This window comes from Biomphalaria glabrata, chromosome 18 (assembly GCF_947242115.1).
Source record: "Biomphalaria glabrata chromosome 18, xgBioGlab47.1, whole genome shotgun sequence".
NCBI classification, from domain to species: domain Eukaryota; kingdom Metazoa; phylum Mollusca; class Gastropoda; family Planorbidae; genus Biomphalaria; species Biomphalaria glabrata.
In genome coordinates, this window is record NC_074728.1 from 15,159,070 (window position 1) to 15,173,104 (window position 14,035).

Sequence of the window (14,035 nt, forward strand, 5' to 3'; positions counted from 1 at the left end):
ATTCAATAATTCATCATCAATATCATATATTATGATATGATATTCCTGTCATCGGTGTCATCCATTCCAAATCCAAGGATAATAATGATATGATTTATGATAGAATGAACACTAAATCATTGAATGACAATGAATCAATCATCACAATGAAATTATGATTGGGTACTTAATTGAATTGAACAACGTTACATTTACATTATAATTATATAAAGTAGTGCAGATTTATATACTTAAAGTAATTAAATAGATTAACAAGGATGAGACTTGAAATATTGATCTAGATTTCTAGAGCTAAGCTTGATAAAATGTTTCTTGCGTATAGCCTTCTTAGCCTTTTGTGAACAGAACTCAGGATTTTCACGTGATTTTTTATTAAACTTTCGACGTGGAAGAGCATACCTCTTGTGTTTATTTTAGTACATGCATTATTTCAATTTCGCAATATTATCTAGATCTATAATTACATTTACATTTAGCTAGATATTTATTTAGCCTTTAGCCTGCCCATGTCTCTTATTGATAATTTTAAAAAAATCATTTTAGACACATTTAAAACCATTTGTTAAGTGCCAACGAAGTTTTAGATCTACTTGCTTTTTATTAATTATAATAAAGATGGGAGAGAATAAAAAACCAATTAATAATTGGGATATTGTCTAGTAACACTTGTAAACAATGAAAACTTTTTTGGAATCTCAATCTGGGAACTGGGATCTACATAGTCATAGTAACATATATATAGATCTAATCTAGATATAGAATAGTTTATCATCTACTAGATCTATAGACTCTAAATACTCCTTCTTCCCTAGTGCTATTAGAACATGGAATGGGTTGCCTGAGCTAGCCAAGAAAACCAGTGACTTGGCAGAATTTAAGTCATTTTCATTGGTTTATAATATTATATAGATCTACACGACGTGTATTATATTAGTGTGTAGATCTAGGACGTAATCATCTTCTTTTTTTTTAAAGTAACGTCTGTATAATACTCTGTATTATATAAGATAAGATAGATCGGTTACTGATAGACCTATGAGTATAACTAGACTATTTACTCTACTAGATCTAGAATCTAGGGTAATTCACTAATTGAAGTAATTGGTATGACTTTGTAACTTTAAACTTAGTTAAACTTAGTAAAACTAGAGTCGTAGAGACTAGACTCTAGATCTAATAGTAGATCTAATACCAGGGGCGGACTGGTTATCAAAATCGGCCCTGGCATTACCATATAAACTGGCATGTCATATCATGGGCGATTTTTTCTGTGTGTGTGGGGTGGGAGTTTTTTACCCCCTGTTTGTGTGTGTATGTAATTAATTTTAATTACATTTTGACCTTTCATTCTTTCAAACATTTTTTCTACCCTACAATACTCTCTTCCTTTAATTAGTGGAAAGACAATACTCACAAGCAATGACAGTTAGGAAGTCTGGGGGAGTGCTGTAAGCTCCCCCAGCGGGGTCCCGATCCAAGCATTATTTCTGTTTTTTTAAGCTTTAAAAAAAGCATTTTGTGAGGTATCTAAAGTGCAATTAGCCTGCTACTCATCCACTAAAAAAAAATTTTTTTTCTAAAATCTGCCATTCACTGCATTTAATTAATAGAGTCCAGCGACTGGTAAAAAATAGTAACTATAGTTTTGCTTTAGTTTTTGCATTGGAGAGGGTGGGTAACCTCAAAACCCCTTTTAGCACGCTCATGAAATTTGGTGACTGTAGTTTTCTTAAGTTGGCTGCACTGGAGCAATAAGTAAAGTTTCTCTTTCAGGCAATGAGGTCTGAGGCAAGTAATGGTTTGAACCCTGCCCCCCTCCCGGCTAGGCCCATTATTATAGGTGTAAAAGTTTGATAACGCATCGAAAACTGAATGCATGTTTACGTAGGATTACATAATGTATTTTATTTATACATGTATGTAGTCTGAAAATATGTAAGTCACAGCTGGGGCAGCGTAGTCATGGGAAATACTGCATTCCTCATAAATCTTCAGACTCGAAGACAAGCATTATTATTATGTATTCTATAAACAATATAATAGCAGCCTTAATGAGTTTGAAACTTTTTGGTATTATTATTATATTAAAAATAAAATAGTTACGTCCTACTCATTTCATGTGTCAATCTAGTCATGCATGTTGATCTGTGCTAAGTTATTGATTTCCTGGCTGACTCAGGCAACCCACTCCATTAAAAGATAAGAGAATGCAGAATGGTTAGAGAGGCACTTACTTAATGTGAAAAGCTCTTGCTTCGTCCTAGTACATTCTCAAAAACGCGAATAATATATGAATTTATCATGACACATTATTTAAAACATAAATATAAATCTAATATAAATCTTTCATTAAATATCAAATGTGACAGTGCTATATAAATTATTATAATTATTTTAAGAATTTCCATCATCAATGACTTCTTACTAAGCATAACTTAGCCTTTAATTATAAAAGTAAAAAAAAATTATTTAGATCTATAATCTAGATTTGTTTTTTAAATTAAATTAATTTTTTTTTTTATATATATAGTTCGTCCATCATGGTTCGCTGATGACCACTTTGTCATCCAGGGGGCTGAGGGCTTTGCACTGGGGTTTTATGCCTCCTCATGTGGCTGGTGAGACCTATGTGAGCCTGGAATGTTCGGCCGCACACTGGGCAGGTTATTCCAGCTGGAGCTAGTGTCGTTTGTCTTGCTTTTCTTTTCTGGCGTTTTTCTTCTGCCTGTGTTGTTCTTTTTTCCTCAGCAACCTGTGTGCCAGTTTTCACAGCGCAACGCCATGATGCTCTGTCATGTGCCTCTGTCTCCCAGGTGCCAGGGTCTATGCTGAACGCCTTCATAGAAGCTTTGAGGGTGTCCCTGAAGCGCTTTCTTTGCCCACCTTGCGAGTGCTTTCCTTCGCTTAGTTGGCCATACAAGAGTCGTTTTGGGATGCGGTGGTCTTCCATTCTGTAGACATGACCTGCCCATCGCAGCTGGGACTGCATCAGGATTGTGTGGATGCTTTGCAGACACGCTCTTCGAAGGACTTCTGTATCTGGTATTTTGTCTTGCCATTTGACATTTAGTATTTTTCTCAGACATGTCATGTGGTAGTGGTTTAGTGTCTTTGCATGTTTACTGTACACTGTCCATGTTTCTGAGGCATAGAGCAATGTAGGGAGAATGACTGCTATAGTTTTACGAAACAATGTTACAAATAATTTGTCCTTTTTTTTAGAAAATTAATGTTATGGGCTATTGCTGAAGCTAATATTATGTTAATCTGAAGGCGTAATTGGCTGTGGGCAGTGTGGGCCCACTTAGCTGCAGTTACTCTTTGTGACCATGATAAAATGCTTTTACGAACTATAATGATCATTTCATTACACTGTAACTATTTATCTTTTAAATAATGTCTATGCTCAGCAGAGCATTATTCAGTAATTATGGATTACTTGTTATCTTTTACTTTCATAAACTGCATCATGAGTCTTTTATTTACATTTATTATTTTAAGAAAACAAAATGAGTTATAAACTAATTTTAATATTTTTTGCTGCTGAGCTGTGAGCTCTTTTGCAGACTGTGCCAAGTAAAAATATTCTCATCAGTTGTTCAGCACTGCCATACAGAGTGTTGGTTATGTTGGGCTGTTGTGGTAGTAGGGTCTTCATAAGGGGGGTTAGGAAGGGGCATTCAAAGAGTTTATTGTTTCATAAGGGTGGATGCAGTGTTTGGCTTGGTCATTTCTTTGTACATAGCTCTGCCTGTGTTTCCTGATGCCCTTTGGTTGAGCCACTCCTCTTTGTGATTGTTGACTAACATTGATCTTAGGGTGAGGTAGTTAACAGGTCTATCTGGTTGTTCCATAGATGATCCCGCATTTGATAGTTTATCAGCCTTTTCATTTTCCATGATGCCAATGTGTCCATGGATCCACTGTAATGTGATAATGATATTTAATTCTGACATCATCTGATGGATTATCACACTTAGTGTTGTCAACTCTCTTGGGCTGGTTGAGGTGCTTATCCATAACAGATCTGATGTATCCAATGTATAACTGTCTTAAGGTTTTCTTTTCGGTTCCCCAGCATCTTCCTGCTAGGTGTTTTACTACGTTAAGGCTTTGTGATGCCTTTTCGCTTGAATCTGACATAAAGTATTTTAGAGACAGTCTTTGGTCTAATTTCAAACCTAGATACGTTAAATTTTTTATTTTTTTTATTGGCTTTGAGTCTATTGTAGTCTCTTTTTGCTGTTTTGTTGCTGTGTTTAAAGATTGAATAAACTGACTTTTCTTTGTTTATTTCCGTTTTCCATAATTTAATATACTTGGAGATAGTTGTGAGGGCTATATTTAATTTGGATCTTGTCAGCACTGGATATTACTCTGTTGTCCAAATTTTATCCAGAAAAGAATTACAGATGTTACTTCAAGAGAGAGAGAGAGAGAGATTTACCAGTACGTCCTACACATATCCATGTTTCAATCTAGTCATATACAGTTTAATCAGATACTTAAAACTGCTAAATCATTTTTTCCTGGCTGATTTGAGCAACCCATTCCATGCTGTAGTAGCACTGGGGAAGAAGGAGTATATTTTGTAATCATCAGCTCCCCACCCCCTTTCTTTTCAGACCTTGCAGTCTATATGGAAAATGATATAAAGCTTATCTGTTTCTATTACCTAAGCTTTACAAGGTTTTGATGTGGTCAGCACAACGACTTACCACCTTTACTTTCCCCAGCTAATATCAGGTACCCATTAGACTTTAAAGTAACCTAGTCTCACAAAGCTCAAAATCCCAGTCTTCACTGAGATTCAAACATATACAGCCAAAGGCTTTACCACTCACACCTCACATTCATCAGCTTGGCTTTTGAGTTAGTGCTTACTCTGAGATGCACACAAGTAACTAATAAAAATGTTTTAGTGCATTGAAATGTGTAAAGAATAGGCTAAATAGCATCATGAAACAAGAATACTTTCAAGTATTCATATTGAAGACTGTTGATAAAGATGTTCTACTAGAAATTAATTTGATCACAATCAAAAATAATCTGTCATCAAGTAGTTAGCTCTTGAGGTATCCTCATATATTTTGAATATAGATAAGTTATTGTATACAGTAGAAGAAACTTTTAGTTGCTCAATTTTAAAGTGTATGCTATACTAAGCCTGTAATAAAATATTCAGTTCAAAATAATAAAGGTGAGTGTACTGTACATTTTTGTGGTACACATTAAGATTTTTAATATACCTACAAATATAAATACACATCAATACAGAATTCCACTTTTGTTTTTATATTAAAGTGTTGTTTTTTTTTGCATTATATAACTTTATTGTGAGGTCAGGTACCAATAGATGCACATCATATCACATGTTATTTGTGGACCGGTTCCTGGATCATATGATAATCATCTCATCTCACCTATGCGTGTGTGTGGTCCCTTCTGGGGCATAGGCCACCAACCGGCGCAGAGGTCACGCACCAACCAGCTTCCTCCAGGTATCTCTGTTCTGGGCTAGTCTCTTCAACTGTCCCCACATCTTGCACATCTGCTTGGCATCTGCTTCCAAATCGCGGCGATAATGATAATGCTAGGGCTGAATATGACATCCATTCCACGCCTGAAGTCAAGCACTTTATCACAAGGAAACCATGCCCCCCCTTTGACAATGAAAGGAAGTAATTCATTTTCCTTGTAGACAGTTGTAAAATGTACCACATGCTTTGTTTCCATTCCTTTTATACTGTTTCACTTTGACCTTTGCAATTTTTACTGAAATGTTTAAAGAATGCCATAACTTTCTATGTTGCAGTCAGTAGCAGATGTCAGAGAAAACAATCCATGACTTTGATGGAGCACCTTTTTTAGTGGGCACTGGTGCACTGGGTGTGTTATTGTTTGCTTCTGTAATTTTTTTGTATATATAGGCTATAGGGCCCTAGTTTTATTTCAATTTTCAACCTTGTTGATTATATGAACTTGTACTTTATAGATTGACCTGCATTGTTGCATAAAAACATCTTAATACTTCTTTGCCAGATATTGAATATCATCTAATTTGAGTTTGAAATATTATAGTAGTTAATGAAGTTAAATTGTTTCTATTTCAGAAAGATTTGTACAGACTCCACCCTGTGGGTCAGTTCATGAACAGAATGATATACACAAAATGTCAGGAGGCAGGATGGGCAAAGTGTCCAGGTAGCAAAATCTGTTATATATGTCATACTTTAAAAACAGAATTTGCATATCTTTTTAATGTGAATTCATCATTAAATAAAGGAAAACTCAGATGGTTTTGACAATTTTTGATATGTGTTGATATAATATGTGTTTGGATTTACAGATAATGAAAATATTATTTTTTCAATTTTTATTTGCAATAATAACTTAGTAATGAATGTTTTTCCGTCAAAAGTTTCCTGCGCATCCAAAATGGTCAGACTTTTACCGGGTTTCTATGTGACATCACACAAACCTATTAATTTCATCTATTGACTTTCTGTATAACGGAAAACCATACAGTAAAGTTTTCATTCTTGTAAAAGAAATATATCTTCGTCTATACAATTAGATCTAGATCTTGTAAGCAAAGAAAAAAATGCATGTTAAAAGTAGATTTACATGCTTGACTAACCACGGCAGTGTGTATTTTCTTGCCTTACTACTCAATACAAAACAAACTCTATTTGACTGACTACACGTAGTCTAGACCAGCCTTACACTGACCAGTTTGTTAGAATCAGACACCTGATCTTTTTTTTTTAGGGACAGGGAGAGGCTTAGATGAAATGTTACTTTTTTTCTTGAGTTGGTTATCCTAATGCTTTTAGATCTATCTATATATATAACTGTACCATCTAGCTCTGGACTAGGCCGTCACTAAGCCTAACAGCCTAACTGCTACTATAAGAATGAAGCGATATATGATTGGTTAAAACTAGTTTCCCTTTCAGTATTGTTGAGGGAAGTGCCTAAGTTTGCCTAAGCTAAAAACAAAATCTCAAAGAACCCTGTATTTTTTTGAGATGTCTAGAATTTACTGAATAATTTATTAATTATAAATGTTTATAAGCATTTATAACAAATTTTTATTCAGAATTTAAATATATCAATAACTCATATTTGAAAATTTGAAAAACCATCAGAGTTTCCCTTTAAGCAACTAACATTTTCTTGCATTTAAACCTGGTGTCTACAGCATACACTTAATCTTAGTAAAAAAGAAATCAGTTCAAACAAAGAAGAGAATAGCTATTAATTTTAATTTCATTTTTAAAATTTAATCAAGTTTCACTTATACTGATAGGAGATATGAGAACCTTAAAAATGATGGCTGTAACACACAGTGATAGAGATTTTTTAAAATTAAGATATCTCTTTCAGTCCTAGCAATCTACATGGCAGATGATGTAAAGGTCATCTGTTTCTATGTTTGACATTTAACAGGTTTCATGTGACCAATGACCAATTGCTTTTACTTTCCCAGTTTGGAAGCCTATTGCTTTACCACTCAGCTTGTTATTTAAAAAATAATAAGATAGAGAAACAAAAATTGTAAGCAAGAAATGTATTAACTGTCTGTGTACAGTTTGTAATCTTATGCCCTGTAAATTATTTATCAGTCTTTATAAGGTTGACTTTTACTATAGCTCTGACTGTTTGAAAAGTTATTTTGAATTTTTTAGTAATGACATGTCAGATAAACATTAATTAATAATCTAAAAATAAAAATAATAAATAAATAAAAGACAAACACACACTTATAGCAAAAAGAAATTATTCTATCAAAAAAGAAAACTGAATGAAATATGAGCAAAATTAATACCACCTCAACATCTGAAATAATTGGCAGTATATATAGTTAGGGGTTCTAGTCTAGAGTAATATCTTATCTTATATAATACAGACGTTACTTCAAAAAAGAAGATGATTACGTCCTACGCAGCATGCATTTAGTCATGCATATTAACCAATGACTTAAATTCAGCCAAGTCACTGGTTTTCCTGGCTAGCTCAGGCAACCCATTCCATGCTCTAATAGCACTAGGGAAGAAGGAGTATTTGTACAAATTTGTCCTAGCATATGGGACGAGGAATGTGCCTTTATCTTTGTGTCTTTCAGAGTATTTTATTAAATTTTGTTTTTGTATTTGAAGATTATGGTTCAGTGTTTTATGTATGATTGCTACTTTACTTTTGAGCCTTCTGTCCTGAAGGCTTTCTAAATTTAGTGATTTTACTAAAGGTGTTACTCTAGTCAAATGTGAATATTCGTTTGTTATGAATCTCACTGCTCTATTTTGTGTCTGTTCCAGTTTCTTAATGTTTTCTTGAGTTGAGGGGTCCCAAACGGAGGATGCATATTCTATTATTGGCCTAACCAAGGTTAAATAACATTTTAGTTTTATGTTCTTATTTGATTTATAGAAATTTCTTTTAATAAATCCTAATGCTTTGTTTGATTTTTTTGTAGTTTCATCAATATGTGGATACCTGGGAGACCTGTTGAAATGGAGATCAGTGGTGGGTACATGTGCAGGTGCGTATGAGGGTTAGGTGTGGTGCATGTGGGGTTTAGGTGTGGTACATGTGGGGGTTAGGTGTGGTGCGTGTGGGGGTTAGGTGTGGTGTGGGGGGGTAGGTGTGGTGTGTGTGGGGGTTAGGTGTAGTGCATGTGGGGGTTAGGTGTGGTGCATACATTTTTTTATGTAAGAAATTTTAAAAACTTTAATATTAACTTGCAATAAAAGCATTAGAAAATTTTTAAACAATAATTTGCCTTTTCTGGTAGAGGTTAAATAACATAGAGGAAAATGGTACTACCAAAAGTAAACATGTCACTGGGATATTGTGAATAAGTTTGAAAGTATTTATTTCAGATGATGTTCCTACATGAAGTCATGTAAAGTACATGGATGAAGATGTGCATAGAGAACTCAACATGGCATTGGGACATTGGAATTAAGGCTGTTTTAAGTTATTAGTTTAAGTTATTGTATTTTATGTCAGTCTTGTTTTGTAATTGTTGTTTTTGGATGTGTCCAAAGTAACCTTGAAAGTTTTGTTTGTAATGTCTGACATACTGTTGTTCATCTTGTTTGACAGTCATTGAAGTAGTTGTTTTTTACTGGCTTTAATGTAGTTCTGTTATGTATTTAGCTATTTAGTATCAATCTCTAAGACAGTAATTCTAATTCTTTGAGTTTGAAAGTATTTTTTTTCTTCCTTTAATCGAGTATTTATTTGAGAAGGTCTTCTCATTTAAAGTCCATCTAGTTTGGAATGTGAAACAAGTTAGTTTCTTAGTTATCTTTTATTTTTAATTTTAAAAAGTAATCTAAATCAATATTTGTTTAAGTTCTATTAAATATTTTTTTATTAAAGAATAAAAAGTCTTTTCTAATAAAGGTGAAAATAACTTCGAGGAAATATTCATGGCCTTTCAAACTCAATTTATCACTGAGATGTTAGGGTAAATGTGAAGATGGTTTTAAATAACTGGAACTTTGCAAATAGTCTTATTTGTTTATTTCTGTATTTCTGAAAGTCTTTGACTATACACATGCTTCCTCAACTTACAACATGTTAACCTGACAATACATAGTAACTGTGACATACTGCATGTGACCAGTCAATACATTTCCCCTGTTACTTACTGCATGCTTACCTTACTATACACTCACATAGCAACTGATTGTGTTTTGTATTGTTCAAATATCTAGAAAAATAATTTTAATTCTTTGAGATTTTCAGAAGAATAATTAGTCTCTTCTGATACAGATCAAACAACATGGACGAAATGTATTTCCAGAACTAAACATGCCTCCTTGCCATTGTAATTGAGGTGAAGTTTAAGTCATTAGACTTTTATTGAATGTTTCTTCAAGCAATATGACAAAATAAAAACATTGCAACATTCTGCATGTTGACTTGACAATACAATTATTTTTAGACTCATTCTACCTGGCAATATACATATGTAGGGACTTGTTGCATATGGACCTGATTTCTACAACATTTAAGGAGACAGACTGTATATTGACATGGGGTGTAAGGTAGTTGAAAAGGTTATTTGTCAGCAAAATTCTACTTTAGAATAGCCAAAAGCCTAAAGTTCCCATCTACCTAGCTCATCTATGGCTCCTCGTGCCACACCCTGGCAACAGTCTTGGTTGGTTGGCTGAATACATGAGTGAAAACAGTTACTTAACAAAAGGATTTGTAAAGTAAATTTTATATTGATAATTTATGTATTTGTTTTTTTTTAACAGTTAATTTTGTTTAATGCTGTTTTAAGTTATTGGACCTTTGTATATTGTCTTTTATGTCAGTCTTATTTTGTTATATGACAAATTACAAACAAGACAGACATAGGTTGTATTTTAGTTAATAAGTTGAATTGACAACCATATTCTTTAGAATTGTCAGAAGCTTAAAAGGTGATTTGACAACTATATTCAAATGCCTAAAAATCTACCCAGCTCATGTATTGCTTGTTGTGCCACACCCTGGGCAACAATCTTAGCTGACTGACTGAATACATGTGTGAAAGCAGTTATTTACTTAATGTTCTGATTAATACATAATGTCCTAATAATTGTTTTTCACAGTAATTTTGTATTGATAATGTATGAAACTAATTATAAGAACTGGAAATTTAAGGATACTGTATTTGACTTGTTGACTGCTGTAAAGTTTGATCTTTCTTCTGCTTAAAAAAAATGAGACTGACTATCATGATAAATTTAAATGATTGTTAGTTTATCACTTATTGAGTTATATGTATTTATGTAAAAAAAAGTGCTTATTTTAAAATAGATGGTTCCTTGTAAATATTTTTAAAAAATGGTACCCCTTTCAGACCTTGTGATCTATGAGGGTAGATGATGTAAAGCTCATTTGTTTCTTTTGCTAACAATTAAGGAGGGTGTCATGTGGCCAACACAATGACCAACTGCTTTTACTTCAATAGTGTATGTCATGTACCCATTAGAGTTGGGTTGACTCAGGGGTCTGAGTAAATATGCCTTCTGTTATTTTTCTACAGAAATTCAAATTATGTGAAAAAAAAATGTTTGTTAATAACACATTTAGTGAAAAAAATGTTGACCTGATTAATTGAGGCTAAGCTTGTTCTAATACAGTCAGACACTGGATACCATAAAAACTCATTTGAAGGTGAAACAGCTAAGCTCTTTTTAGTCTGGAGTATGCCAGCAATCTTCCCAATAAAGTTTTATAAAGAATAAATGAAATGCATTCTACAGTCTAACTCTCTCCATTTTGTAATAAGATTTGATATCATTTATTTTGTTTTCCTCAGGCCACAATGAAAACAAAAGAACAAAAAAAATGTGAATTCGAGCTACTCTTCATGTTTGATTGTTTTGAAATTGTATACAAAGTGTCAGTTTATTTTAAATTTATTAAATTGATAAAATAATCCATAAGTTGTTTGGCATTTAATTATTTTGGATATGTAAATAGTTAAAGAAGTTGTATAAAAAGACATATACACTAATATTTTGGTACAAACACAAAACGAAATTGAAAGATTTTATTTAAAAAATTAACATCCAACATGTCACTCTTTACTAAGCAAGAAATATGTATTCATTTAGGATTGTTTAAAATAAACTGATCTTTCAAATATTAATAAATAGTTGTAAATTATATTTAAAATGTTTACATTGTATTTGATACATAATAAAAACTGTATTACATCATTGCATATCTATAAATTTATAGTTTAAAAAGTAATTTGTTAAAGTGGGTTTTACTGGCCTTGGAAGACCAATGTATTAATTAAAGAACAACATCAAGCCAAGTTACATAATAACCGAACTGTAAATAAGTGATCAACCATCGTTGAACAATAACAATTTTTGATAATAAATACAAACATTTTATATTCAAATAATATTCAAAATATGTACAAATCAAGTTCCAGCTTCTAGAAGAGCTGCTAGAAGAGGAGACAGTAGAACAGACGTGGCAGAAAGTGAAAGAAACATGCCAAGAAGTACTGGGTCCTAAGTCATACACCAACAAGGAGTAGATTTCATCAGAAACTCTTCAGATGATCAAGGAAAGAAGAAAGCAGGCGTGAACAACAGTAAAACAAGGGCAGCAAAAGGAAAAGCACAAAAAGAATATGCTGAAATAGATAACAATAAGGAAAATATTTGAAACGCAATCAAGCAATTGAAGAATTGCTGTTATTAGATGCTGTAGATCTCTGTGACTAACACCTACCCCCCACACGCAAACCTGCATATGTGCAACACATGCACCACACCTAACCTCCCTACCACACCTAACCCCCCACATGCACACTTGCATATGTACAACACATGCACCACACCTAACCCCCCATACGCACACCTGCATATGTACATCACATTCACCACACCTAAACTCCCCCCCCCCCCACAAACACACCACCTCAAAACGCTCTGTAGGGGGATTTTAAACTCAAAACCATCTGGAGGGGTTTTAAACTTTAAAAAAAGCCATCTGTAGGAGAGGGATTTAAACTTAAAACTCCTTTTGGCAACGCTCATAGCATTCTGAGTGCATAATTTGCTTTTTTCTTACATTGAAGATGTATTTTTTAACTTCAAACTCCACTGGAGGGGAGTAAAAACTCAAAACCCCTTGGAATACACTCATAACATGTTAAATGTATGAGTGGCTTTGTTTTTAATATTAAAGAGGTATTTTTACATTCAAACCCCGCTGATGGGGGGTTTAAACTCAAAATTGAGTCAAAACCCATTTAGCTACGCTCATAACATTTTAAGTGCATAATTTGCTTTTCTTATCATATTGAAGAAGTATTTTTAGCTTCAAACCCCACTGAAGGGGGTTTAAATTCAAAACTGAGTCAAAACCCATTTAGCTACGCTCATAACAATTTGAGTGCATAATTTGCGTTTTTTTTTTATACCGGGTATTGAAGTGGTATTTTTTAGCTTCAAACACTACTGAAGAGGGGGTGGGGGTTAACTCAAAACCCCTTTGGCTACGCTCATAGAATTTTGAGTGTGTAATTTTCTTTTTTTATATTGAAGAGAGGATTTATCGTAAATTTTGGAGGGGGGTTAAAAATCAAAATCTTCCTTAACTGTGCTCGTGATATTTGGGGCATTTTTTTTTGTCTTGTTATATAGAAAAGTGGAATTTAACTGCGAAAATCCCTGGTAAGGTGGTTTTAAACTCAAAAAAACCTGCTAGGGGGCTCAAAACCTCAAAACTCAAAACCTCCTTTGCTGTGATGGGGCAAGTGATAGTTTAGTATTAAAATCTCACCTAAAATAAACAAAATCAAAGCAAAAAATCAGTCACTATCGGGGGTGGGGGGTTTAAACCCCAACCCCCCCCCCGCCGGCTACGCCCATGGGTTAGGATAGGGATATGGTTTGGGGAGGATAGGTGTGATGTGTGTAGGTGGATGGGATGCGTGTGTGCCAGTGGTATGCGTACATGTGCAGATGCACTTGTGAGGGGTAGGTGTGGTGCATGTGTGTTACTGGTGTGCGTACATGTGCAGATGCACACTTAGGAGGGGGGGTAGTTGTGGTGCATGTGTGTTACTGGTGTGCCTACCTGTGCAGATGCACATTTGGGAGGGGGTAGTTGTGGTGCATGTGTGTTAGTGGTGTGCGTGCATGTGCGGATGGTCATGTCGAGGGGTTAGGTGTGGCGCATGTGTGTTAGTGGTGTGCGTAATTAATTAAATATTATTTATTTAATAATATAATAATAATAAATAAATTAAATAATAATAAAAAATAATTATAAAAAAATTAATGTGAATTTTAAAAAATAATATTTGCTATTAATTATGTATTAAAATATATTATAAAATATTAATATTTAATATTATTTTAGTGTTTTTAATAATAAAAAAAATTGAAGTCACATTTGTCTTTTTTTTTTAATATACAATTGCTACAAAATAATTATCAGACGCGTATTGGGTTGCAGTTGACGCGATAATATGAAAAACTGCTTCTTAATTGTTGTT

General features: G+C 33.6%; 1 long non-coding RNA gene across 4 annotated transcripts; it reads left to right on the forward strand.

Moving 5' to 3' along the window:
• Positions 1-625: 625 nt before the first annotated feature.
• Positions 626-11,652, forward strand: LOC129923962 (uncharacterized). 4 transcript variants are annotated; one of them, XR_008775934.1, is made up of 7 exons: positions 649-727; positions 4,626-4,746; positions 5,816-5,889; positions 6,114-6,204; positions 8,480-8,545; positions 8,886-9,850; positions 11,330-11,652. It is a non-coding gene; the product is annotated as an uncharacterized LOC129923962 (long non-coding RNA). The 4 variants fall into 4 exon arrangements; XR_008775935.1 differs by having other exon boundaries at positions 8,886-8,982; positions 9,787-11,646; XR_008775932.1 differs by having other exon boundaries at positions 8,886-11,647.
• Positions 11,653-14,035: the final 2,383 nt, after the last annotated feature.